The sequence below is a fragment of the Xyrauchen texanus genome, chromosome 35, assembly GCF_025860055.1.
Source record: "Xyrauchen texanus isolate HMW12.3.18 chromosome 35, RBS_HiC_50CHRs, whole genome shotgun sequence".
In the NCBI taxonomy this organism is placed as follows: Eukaryota; Metazoa; Chordata; class Actinopteri; order Cypriniformes; family Catostomidae; genus Xyrauchen; species Xyrauchen texanus.
Genome location: NC_068310.1, coordinates 24,584,708 through 24,596,610, shown reverse-complemented (window position 1 = coordinate 24,596,610; position 11,903 = coordinate 24,584,708).

Sequence of the window (11,903 nt, the reverse complement as noted above, 5' to 3'; positions counted from 1 at the left end):
ATAGTCAGTACAGTAAAGACTACTATTTGTCTGATTATTATACAAAAACTTTATAAGTTATACCACACAATATTATTTCTTAACACTATGCCATACTGTGCTATATAGCACTATAATATGCTAGATTGTACCATGCCATGCCATAGACCACTACATTCTAACTTCTACAGTTTCTTGTTAAATATGAATCAGTGACTCTTTCTATAAAACTGTTTATAGTTTTAAACTAGTATTAAGTCTCCTCACCTCTATAAACTTTGCTGGTTCATCAAATTTAATCAAGGCATTGCACAGTGATGCTTCAGTAAGGCACACACACACACACACACACACACACACACACACACACACACACACACACACACACACACACACACACACACACACACACACACAAACACAAAGCACTCCTCTCCTCACGGGACAGGCTTTTAGTTCTCCAAGTCTCATGCAGTATTTAATTGACCCCTCACAGGAAGCCCAGTGGTTCCAAATGCACTCCTTCCCCAACACAAAAGAAACAGCATGAATGCCTGCATGTATGGCAAGAGCTCCACTGGCATATTCCACCAAACTGCATCTTAACACCATTATGAACACATTTTTCCTTACATTTAGTTCCATTTAAAATGAAACATAGATAAAGAGTTTAAACCCTCAGTAGATCCAATTGTTACCCATTTTCAAAATTATGTTCTGGCCTTTATAAGTAATTTAGCCATTCAGAACATGTCAAAAGCCTTCATTTATGAGCTCCAAGTAGATACGTTTTGTATTTATCATGTTTAGATCATATTCCGTTTCTGTTGTGTTGCACATTTGTTCCAGATGTTCCAGACATCATTCAGAATGTATTGCTGAACTAAATACACTTAATTTAAAGTCTGAAAAATGGACTAAACTGAATTCTTAAAACTGATACTTTCAATTATTTTCATTCTGCTATAGGTTGAAGAATTATGTGTACTCACTCAGATGGAGGTGTGGAGAGAGTGCACAATCTCACAGCTAGCTGGTCATGGTGCACTCCCTCACCAGGGTAGAAGTGAAGTGTACTGTAACATCAGTCTACAGTTCTCTCTCTTATACCACCCCCCCCCCCCCATTAAGCAGTATCTATCTCATATTCTCACTGTCTTGTTATATTCTCTGCTCCATCCCCTTCTCTCTCTCTCTCTCTCTCTCTCTCGCTCTCTCTTTCGCTCTCTCTCTATTTCACCCCACTTAGTCCTTATGCCTCTGTCTTCTCTTCTCATATTTCTCACATCATACTGGCTCAGGTTAAACTCTCATAGCATAGGCCAATTCCCTTTATATAGCTAAAATGACTAAATGAGATCTATGACGTTGTTTACTTCATTGAAAGCCGATCAAGCTCACTGCTTTGCCTTTGTCAGGCTTTGGTTGAGTGCATTTTCAATTTGATTCAGTTCCAGTCCAAATAGATATTTGTGTTACTGGCTTACAGTAACAGTATTTTCACAACACATATCATTACTCATCATTTCAATCTGTTGTAGTGGAACCTCCAATGTGTATTAGCAACAAAACAGAAATAAATTAGATCTTATAAGTAATATCTTTTTGATTCTCTAAGACAACAATGAGATTGAACTAAGGGGGCTTTCACACTAGCACTTTTGGTGCGCACCCCGGTTCGAATGACGTCAGAGTTCGGTTCGTTTGGATGATGTGAACGATGTCTTCCGAACTCGGGTGCGCACCCGCGAACCGTACTTGGGTCCGCTTAAAAAGGTGGTCTGGGATACGGTTCATGTGAACTCCAGTACGGTTCGCTGCTGATATGAACGCAATCGAACCAAACCGCGGAAGTGAACCGCTATTGATGAGGAATAATGTGGTCGTCAGTCTCACACGCGTCACTTTCACGCACGAAAGTGTTTACTTTCGTGCGTGCGTGTGTGCGTATACACTTACCTTGACGAAAAGCGGGATTGACGCACACGCACTGCAAGCAGAGAGATGATTTGTGCTTGCCTTCGCAAAAATTGTCTTCGGCGGACAGCCCACTGTCTTTTGAACGATTTCAGTATTTTTGCGGCAGACAGACGCAAGTGTGTTTCTGTATCTTGATGTTGAAAACAAAACCAAAGGTTAAAAAAAAGAAGAACAAATGTGAACCGAGCAAGTCTATTCATTGAATTTTGACGCCTTTTCATTTCGCGGTTATCAAGCAACACGATTACGCACCAGCTGCAGCTTGATGACGCAAGCGTACCGCGGTTCGGATACAAATATATAATGTGAACACAGTCCATCGGGGGCAGGGGGGAGCAATCGAACTCGGGTTCGGAACAGGCAATCGAACCAAGTGTGAAAGCCCCCTAAGAGCAAATGGAGACTTTTGCTTACTGTACATGAATTTGTTATCTCAACACGTGTCTCCTCTAGATTTTCAGATGAGATCTCACCAATGTATCACACTGTGATCAGATTTGCCAAAACACCAAAGTTCTGCAATCAAAAGTGAGAAATTTCTATATGAATTTCTCAAAAATACTTCAAACTACATTATTAGTATTTATTTTTTATAAAGCTCTATCCTCTTTATGTCAATAATGATCTCATTTGTGTTTATTTATATTTCTCCAAAGGGATTTAAGGAGAAGTATCTGAGACAAAGTTTGTCATTTCTGTGCTATAGTATCAACAAACTGAGTTGCAAAAAATGAAGACAAAGGACAAACAGGGCAGACAACCAGATGACCCCCACCACCTACAGTATTTCTGGCTGGTTGGCATGCTCAAACAAACAGAACTAATTTAATAGCACCATAGAGTTAATGTGGTGTTTACACTTTCCATGGGAATCAGCCAAAGAATGTCTTACTTGCAGTTGTCTCTGCATATTAGCTTATTGAATGATGGGAGAAAGTATTTTAACATGGACATAATGCACACAGCACCTTTAAATAGCATAATTTAGAAGAAATCTATTATGTCTCCTAAGCTATGAAAGAGCAAACGTTGGGCAATACAATTTTGGCATTCCTAAACATTACTGAAGCATCTAAGTATCTCCCTTTCCTCCACTGTTTGCTATACTGTCTTGAAGTAATGTCAGATCCAGTGCCAGAGCTGTGGTTTGGGAGAGGATGTTAAGTTGCCAGGTGTCTCTTTTTTCAATGCTTATGTCAGATATGTGGACATGTCCCATGCTTGGCCTATTGTAATGAGACTGGGCTGTTTTAAAAACTCCCTGTGCTGCTGAGTCTAGAACTGCATGGCAGAATATTCCTGATTAGTCTGTGGCTACAAAAACCTTTCAACCATCCAGCTGAGCTACCAAAAGTACTCTGCCCTCAATTTGAAAGCAAACCACACACACACACGTGTGTGACATAAATACAGTAAACAATAACAGCATGTTAAACTGTACTAAACTAAAATAAAAAAAAAACACAAGTAAGAATACAGTGATATTACTTCTACAATGGCCCCAAAACTAGTTGAACATGTAAGCCACACTTAAAAAAGTTTGAATGTCATTGCGTTATATAAGAAAATGTTGTGTTATCCACTAAAATGAAACCAGTTAACTAAAACCAGTTGGCTAAATGTAAACTCAGAAATGGTTAAGAAAAGTTAGTACTGAGAAATGGACTAACATCATTTGATTGCAGATGCCACATGATTTGAACTTGCTGTACTTTTTAGACCCACTGTATATCTGTCCTTTGTTGTACTTCTAAGCACAAGACTTTGCCTATTTTTGCAAATTTAAAAAGATCATCACATCCAATGACAGTAGACCATAATAATGGATAAGTGGAGATAATATCATATAACTTTTCATTTTCACTGTCTATAAGATCTTAGTTCTATAATAGATAAGGACATGTTGCTCTGAACAGTGAGGCATGGAGAGGAAAAGAGGGGGCCCATCAATTTGAGTTCCATATGAATGGTGCATGTGAATAAAACATGAATAGAGATCCACAATGTTATCAGAGCAGAGACGGAAAGAGAGAGAGAGAGAGAGAGAGAGAGAGAGAGAGAGAGAGAGAGAGAGAGAGAGAGAGAGCAGAGAGAGAGAGAGAGAGAGAGGGTTAGAGAGAGGGCTACATTTCTGACAGGATTTTGGCAGCCCTATGAGCTCATTCAGTTCTTGTGTCTGTCAGTCTGTCCCTTGGACTTGCTCACTGGGTTGAACCCTCTACCATGCATTATGTATTAAACCCCTGTTTTAAGGGATTGAATTTAGAATTTAAGCTTTTTTGAAATGGGCTGTGACAACTATTTTCTTTATCCATAGTAATAACATTAAAATGAAGGTAAGTCCATAAATCCTATATTTTTGTAGTTCCCTTTCAAGAAAGTTCCTTCAATGCAGCATCAGAAGCTGAAGCAATGGGAGAGCCCATCAGGTGATGGGACTTTCAGACCATATAGCATCATGGCAACTTGATTGGCTTGCAACATAGACATCTCTTGTGCTTCTGGAACCTTAAAAAAATGCATCGCTGAGCATTATGCAACTGATTAGCAGGGACGAGTTCTACTCTTCTTTCTGCGAGACGGCAAGAAGCACAACTTCAATCACTTCCATGTTGCAGTGTGTTTACATTTCATAAAGAGCCAATTTTAAGCTAACTAAAAGAGTACACTTGCTGCAACACTTCTTTGTAAAGATGGACAATTCTTTGCAGATGTTTCCCACCTTGTGAGCGATATATCCATTTGTCTGATGGATGGGGTCTGATTGTGTTCATTTTGAATGCATGCTGCTCAGGATGCTACATTTGCTGCTTGCTTTCATTGAGAAAGTGGAAGCCTATCCTTCTCCCACCAATTTTGCTCCTTCTGTGTCTCCTGAGGGACCACACAAAGGCAGGGCACTAGGAAGGGATATAGAGGATGGAGATTTTGAGGAGGATTTGTTACTGACTCAAGTCTTTGGCACCTCCAATGCACCGTATTTGGCGTCTTCTCCTGTAAAGTTCACCCATGATGATTAATATGCATGGTTCAATCACATTTGGCAGTGCAGACAAAGAGTCCTCGTGTGGTGGAAAAAATATGATGTCTGCTTCTGCAGCTGAGTTGAACAAGGTTCTCGGCCGGGTAGTTGAAAGGCTTCAGCTTGAATGGTCCATCACTGTTGCACCAGAGCACTCTTGACTGGACAAACAGTTATTACTGAGCAAGTGTAATCAACTATTGTGCCACCCTGGCCATTCTTTCCATAGTTGCATGACCAGCTAGTCAAGATATGGTGCTGACCGTACTCGGCAAGAACCTACGTCACTGGTGCAGCGGCCTTCACATCTTTGGTCTACGCCAAGCTTAGATGATTTTCACATCTTCCACTAGTAGAAGAGGCAGTAGTGGCACTCTCAAGGCCTTCCTCTTTCACACTGGTGGGAACATCTATGCCAGTGTATCCATCCAAGCCATCTAAGATTACATCCGTGCTGCTGGGTAAGACCCACAATTCAGTGGGTACATGGTGGTGTTGCAGGCCTACCTGGCGGATCTGCTGAAGGACCTGGAAGAAAGCAGTCCAGACCCTTATTACCTTCAAGAGCTGTGTTGCGCCATTGGATTTGGTGCTCCCAAGACCACTGCTGAGGTAGATCTATAGGTAGCCTGGTGTCTGCTGAATGCTACATCTAGCTAAACTTGTCATACCTGAGCGTAAGAGGTAAAGTTACTTTTGGGCATTCCTGATGGTTTGACACCTATGAAGCAGGTCTTTCATACATGGATCAGTCTGCTTCCTCTCCAAAGAAGGCCCAGACTACTTTGCCATGTCCCTACAGTGTTTATCTCGCTCCTCCCACTGTTTCATGCCAGGATTGAGATCACATGCCTGTCTCTGTGCCAAATATTTGTAACAAACAAAAAAAGTTGCAAACATCGCTGCAGATACTTGAGGCAAAAACAACTTCACAAAACCGGGCAAATTTTGAGTTCTGACTAATTAGATCATTCTGAACAACTACCCCCGGCACAATCCAGACTGGATATGTGTTAAATTTAAAAAATCATCCGTGAAACTTCAATGGCGCTCACTCCTCGACTGTACTGGTGTGTCCCGCGTCACTTTTTTGCTCAGAGGTACTGATTCTCCTCGCCAAAGTTGCAATAGAGAGCGTGCCCAAAGGCAAAAATGGGAAAGGCCTCTATAGCTGTTATTTCCTGATTGAAAAAAAGAGCAGGGGTTTACGGCCCATACGGGATTGACACACTTGAATCAGGCACTCAGGATGTCTCTGATCAAGATGGTGTCTCAGAGAAATATCTTGTCTCATGGCCGCCCTCTGGACTGGTTTGAATTCATCGACCTGAAAGATGCATACTTTCAGATGTGCAGATTACCCCATCACAATTCTTGAGATTTGCATTCGAAGGGACTGATACCAGTTGAAGGTCCATATGCATATTGTATTACCTCAATGATGGGCTTTTATCTACTCATTCAGAGGCACAGAGATCAGTTGCTCAGGTATCTGGAGCAGTTGGGACTCAGGGTCAATTGGACAATGTGTGTGTTGTTGCCCAGTCAGCAAGTTTCCTACCTAGGAATGACATCAACTCAGTTAGCATGTCGGGACATATGACCAATGAGCGCATTCAGTCAAATCCAAAATTGTCACCATGGACATGTCCAACACTGGGGAGCCCTCTACGTGGGCTGTCTGCTTGGACAGGTGCACAAGTGGGGCGGCACATAAATCACCTAGAAGTGATAGCAGTCCTCTTGGCTCTATAAGCCTTTAGATCAGACACATTGGAGTCTCACAAACTGATCTACTCATCCTACATAAATTGCCATGGAGGAGTGAGATCACGCCCAATGCTGAACTTGGCCAATTGAATTCTCCTCTGTAGTGAGTTATGTCTCCTATATATATATGCCGTGCATATGCCAGATTTACTCTCGCGACAGGCTGTCAGGACGGTGGAATATAGACTCCACCCTCAAACAGTTCAGAGGATTTGGGAGGTATTCGGGATAGCCTAGGTGGATCTGTCAGCCTCCCCGGAGACCACGCATTGTCACCTCTGGTACTTTAGCACAATACAAGCTCTGCTAGGCTTGGATGCCTTAGGTCACAAATGGCCAGCAGGATGCAAATAAGGGTTTCCCTCATTTGCTTGCTACATCAAGTATTATGCGGGAATAGTTGAGTTGAAATGAAAATTGGTTCCCAGAGATGGAAGAGCTGCTAGATGCTCCCCAATGGATAAATCCTTTGAGGACAGATCTGCTCTCTCAAGCTCGGGGCACGATCTGGCATCCTCAGCCAGACTTATATAGATTGACTGGGCTTTGAATGGGACTCTGACACAATAGGGTTGTCACAACAGGTGTTAAACATCATACTACAGGCCAGGGTCCCACCAACAAGGTGGCTTTATGCCTCAAAATTATTGGTGCTTCTCCCAGGGGTGAGGACCCTATGTATTGCCATGTGTAGACGAGACTCTCTTTTATACAAGTGCGATTGGATGCAGGACTCAGTCCATGCTCAAAATATATTTAGCTGCCATAGCAACTACTCATGACCTCATTGAGAGCTTGTCAGAAGACAAACATCCTCTGGTCAGAACATTCTTGTGAGGTGTGAGACATCTGAGACCTTCTCTCCCCATTAGTTATGGTCTGGGTCTTAGTGCTGGTATTAACTGTATGGGTCCCCTGTTTGAGCCACTAGAGGCAGTAAGCTTACGCATACTCTCACTGAAGACTGTGCTACTACTCACTTTGGCATCAGTCAAACATGTTGGGGACATTCAGGCCCTTTTGGTCAATACTATCTGTGTAGAGTTTGGACCAGGCCTGTCAAAGGCCATTCTTAAGCCTAGGAAAGTTTATGCGCCCAAAGTGCTGGCAATTCCACTTAAGGCTCAGGTTGTACCTAGGTACATTAACAGAACAAGTAAATTCAGGGTATCAGAACAACTGTTTGTTTGCTTTGGAGGCCACACAAAAGTTTTGGCCATCTCCAAGCAAAACATTTCCCACAAGTTTGTGAAAGCTATTGTGCTCGCATACAGAATGATTTGCAAAGCGTACATTAACCCATGGCCATAAAAGCTCATTCTGCCAGGAGTATGGCTTCCAATTGGGCATGGGCAAAGGGTGTGTCTGTAGAAAGCATATGTTTGGCAGCAGGTTGGACTTCCCCTAACACCGTTGCCAGGTTTTATAACCTGCAAGTACCTTCTCTCTCTTCCTAGATCTTTTCAGAAGAAGAAGGTTGATTACTGACCAATTGTTTAGTATTGATGTCACACCATGGTCTCTCTATTCACACTGATGTGAATGAGAGCATATGTACAATGTTTCCTTACCCTGTTGGCTAGTGTCATTTTGCTAAAGCCAATGTTTAACTAGCCTGTCGGCTAATGTCTTTGTGCCAAGGGCCATGGCCAGGTGATTACTTTGCTTCCCTCCTTCCCGCTAACTTGAACATATGTGTTGAGACATTGCTCATCTACCCAGCATGGCTAGTGTCTCTGTTTTAGCCTTGCACCGTAGGCTTATTGTTCTTACCTCCACAAATGGGCGAGTCACCGGTGCGTGGAAAGCAGAGATGAGCATTTATAAGTTATTACAATTCAAGCGCGGAGCAAGCATTAAGCAGCCAAGAGTGTCAAAAAACTGAGAAATGCTCAAGTTTATTCAGATGAGAAATGCTGTCTTCAAACAGACTTGAAATGATGATTGCACGCATTCAATGCTGCAATACCGTGGCTGGTTAAGCAAAAGTGTAATAAATCAACACTGTTTAAATTCTTTGGGCATTTGGACATGAAGCTGGCATCTTTCCAAATGTAACTGCACATATTTAAGATGATATCATTGCTTTTGAACTAAAAACATAAATTTAAACTCGCTGTACCACAACCCAAAGTGGCAGCTCTCTGGAGATTACTTACACTCCAGTGAACGTGTAAAATTAGGAGCTGTTCACACCAAATGTGTTTTGCATGTCTACGCTGTTTTTGAATTGTTTTCCTTTATGAACAAGCGCTAGACATACATCTTTGACCATTGCATAATGTCTAACGCAGGAACGCCTTATTTTGTAGACACATTGTCAATGTCAAGTAAAAAAAACTATGAAAATTAATCTTGTGACATCTGCATTTGGTTTCATGTGTTGCGCTTCGTCTAGCTTGATTTTAGCGCATGTGTAACAAAACTAGTTTTATGTTTACTGTTACTGTAATGTTACTAATGTTGTCTACGTTCATACATCCTTTTATTTTGAAAAGAAATTATAAAGAGATCTTTATAGAGCCTTTTCTGGTTCAGGTCGTGTTTGGGCTTAAACATTTGACAGTACCGGTCGGGCCGGCTCACACAGTCTCAAGTACCGGTCGGATTTGGGTCTCATTTTAAGACCCAAGCATACCTCTAGAACCAAGGATACACAAGTAACCGAATAGTTCTAACTGATTCAAATATATGATAATATCTTTATTTCATTCATTTGTCTTCATCATAGACAGGCACACTCCTAACAGCACATTTGAGCAATAGAAAATGTAAATTTGTCAACAAAAAAAGATTCAGTGCAAATATAAAAATAAAGGTATTTCTTTAACCTTGATATTTTCATGAAACAACTGTTCCATGTTGCTGTCTAAAACAAATTCTAAAAATAAGCAGACATAATGTGGACTGAGACAGGTGTTGCATAATATATGTTTTCCCCCATTAATCCCAGAACATTTCCTGGTGGTGGGGTGCATTCTGGAAATTTTCCCTGCCACCCCTCACAGCTGGATATTGGAAACTTTCCATTGCTTCTTCCATTCCCATCAAGACATTCCTCCTTTACCAGTCATATCATGCAGCCAGAAGCAAAGCTCCCTTTCTCAGCTTCCTCTATCATTTCCTTCAGAGACTTCTTTAATGCTGATCCAATGATACCAATCCATTTTAATAGGTGCTGCATTAATCTTCCCATAAATCCTTGACACCCGACCTCCACAGGGTAAGTGGCAGCCCTCCATCCATTTTCCCTGCACTCAGCTGCTAGATCAGCATTTTTTAACTTCGTCCTTTCAAAGGTGGCCTCCAATCCCTCTTCCCATGGGACAGTAGCTTTAAGCAGATTTTCTGGCCTTGGAAGAGTATCAGAGGTGTATCTTATTAGAAAACTTAGCCTGGTCTGGGGTACCTTCCATGGGTCAGCCCATCCTTAAACTCTATTACTGTAGATGTACCCTCCCCCTGGACCGTATGGGTCCATAGAGGCTGTATGAATGGTAAGGCTATGCATCAAAAGCTCTACCAGCCTTTTCAGGAGTCTGTTTGTACATGTAGCAGTCTGTAGGATATGTGTGATGTCATCCATATACAGTAGCTGCATAAGTTACTAATCACTGGTGCAGAAGGCACAGGTTTAAATACTCTCATGTAATTAGCAAAATGATGCTTAAATTGGAAAGAAACATCCACGGTATGTATAGAAAATCCCCTCAGTTTAACTTTAGCGAGTTAAAAGTAGATAGGATGTGTCTCAAAACCTAGTGTGTGTAGGTTACCTAGAAGGCATCTTTGGGTATCATAGACGTGAAGCATTTTTGAACATCACAGGCATGCATCACAGGATCACATTCTTTCTATCCATCCATCCATCCATCCATCCATCCATCCATCCATCCATCCAGCCATCCAGCCATCCATCATATACTCTCCTGGTCTTTGTAATTCATATGTAGAGAAGAAAGGAAGAGGGTTGTGGATATAACAAGGATTAACTTTTTTTTAAATCAAGAGATTTGGTTAAAATCTATGTGTGTTTATAATTGAAATAGTGTATTTTACATGCAGTAGCTGCATCGTCACCTTTTTTTTTTTTTTTTGCCCCACAATTTTTACAATGCTTTTTAGCCATTTGTGTAAATAGACTTGCAGTCTGTGTCATTACTCTTAGAAGTACTTAGAAGTAAAAAATGTCCTGTAGTCTCTTTATTAATATAACGTCATAAAAGTTTACCATGACACATCGTAGGAAACTTATCACTGCTTGAAATAGCATGCCAACAACTCAAAAACAGAGAGCAAGGATTTACGATGTCTCGTTGTTTTCACTAAAGTTTCAGTTAAGGCAATATCTGAGGTTATGTTATGTAGAAACAAGGATAGATCCTCTCGTTTTTCATTGATCTGGCACTTTGGATGGGACAAGACTTGCAGTGCTGTCTATTTTTGATTGAACTATTGACATGTGAGGCAGGTTATATTAGCTCTCTCTCTCTCTCTCTCTCTCTCTCTCTCTCTCTCTCTCTCTCTCTCTACACACACACACACACACACACACACACACACACACACACACACACACACACACACACACACACACACACACACACGAGTTGTGTTTCCATGTTTTATGGGGACTTTCCATAGACATAATGGTTTTTATACTGTACAAACTTTATATTCTATCCCCTAAACCTAACCCTACCCCTAAACCTAACCCTCACAGAAAACTTTCTGCATTTTTACATTTTCAAAAAACATAATTTAGTATGATTTATAAGCTGTTTTCCTCATGGGGACCAACAAAATGTCCCCACAAGATCAAAAATTTCGGGTTTTACTATCCTTATGGGGACATTTGGTCCCCACAAAGTACACTCACACACACATACACACACACACACACACACACACACACACACACACACACACACACACACACACACACACACACACACACACACACACACACACACACACACACACACACACACACACACACACACACACACACACACACACACACACACACACACACACACAGAGAGAGAGACCTTTCCCTGTACATTTCCAACTTTTATCAGACTTACCTAAAGAAACACTGGCTGCTTACGACTAACCAGTGAATATAATCTGCTGTATAATACAAGCTGTT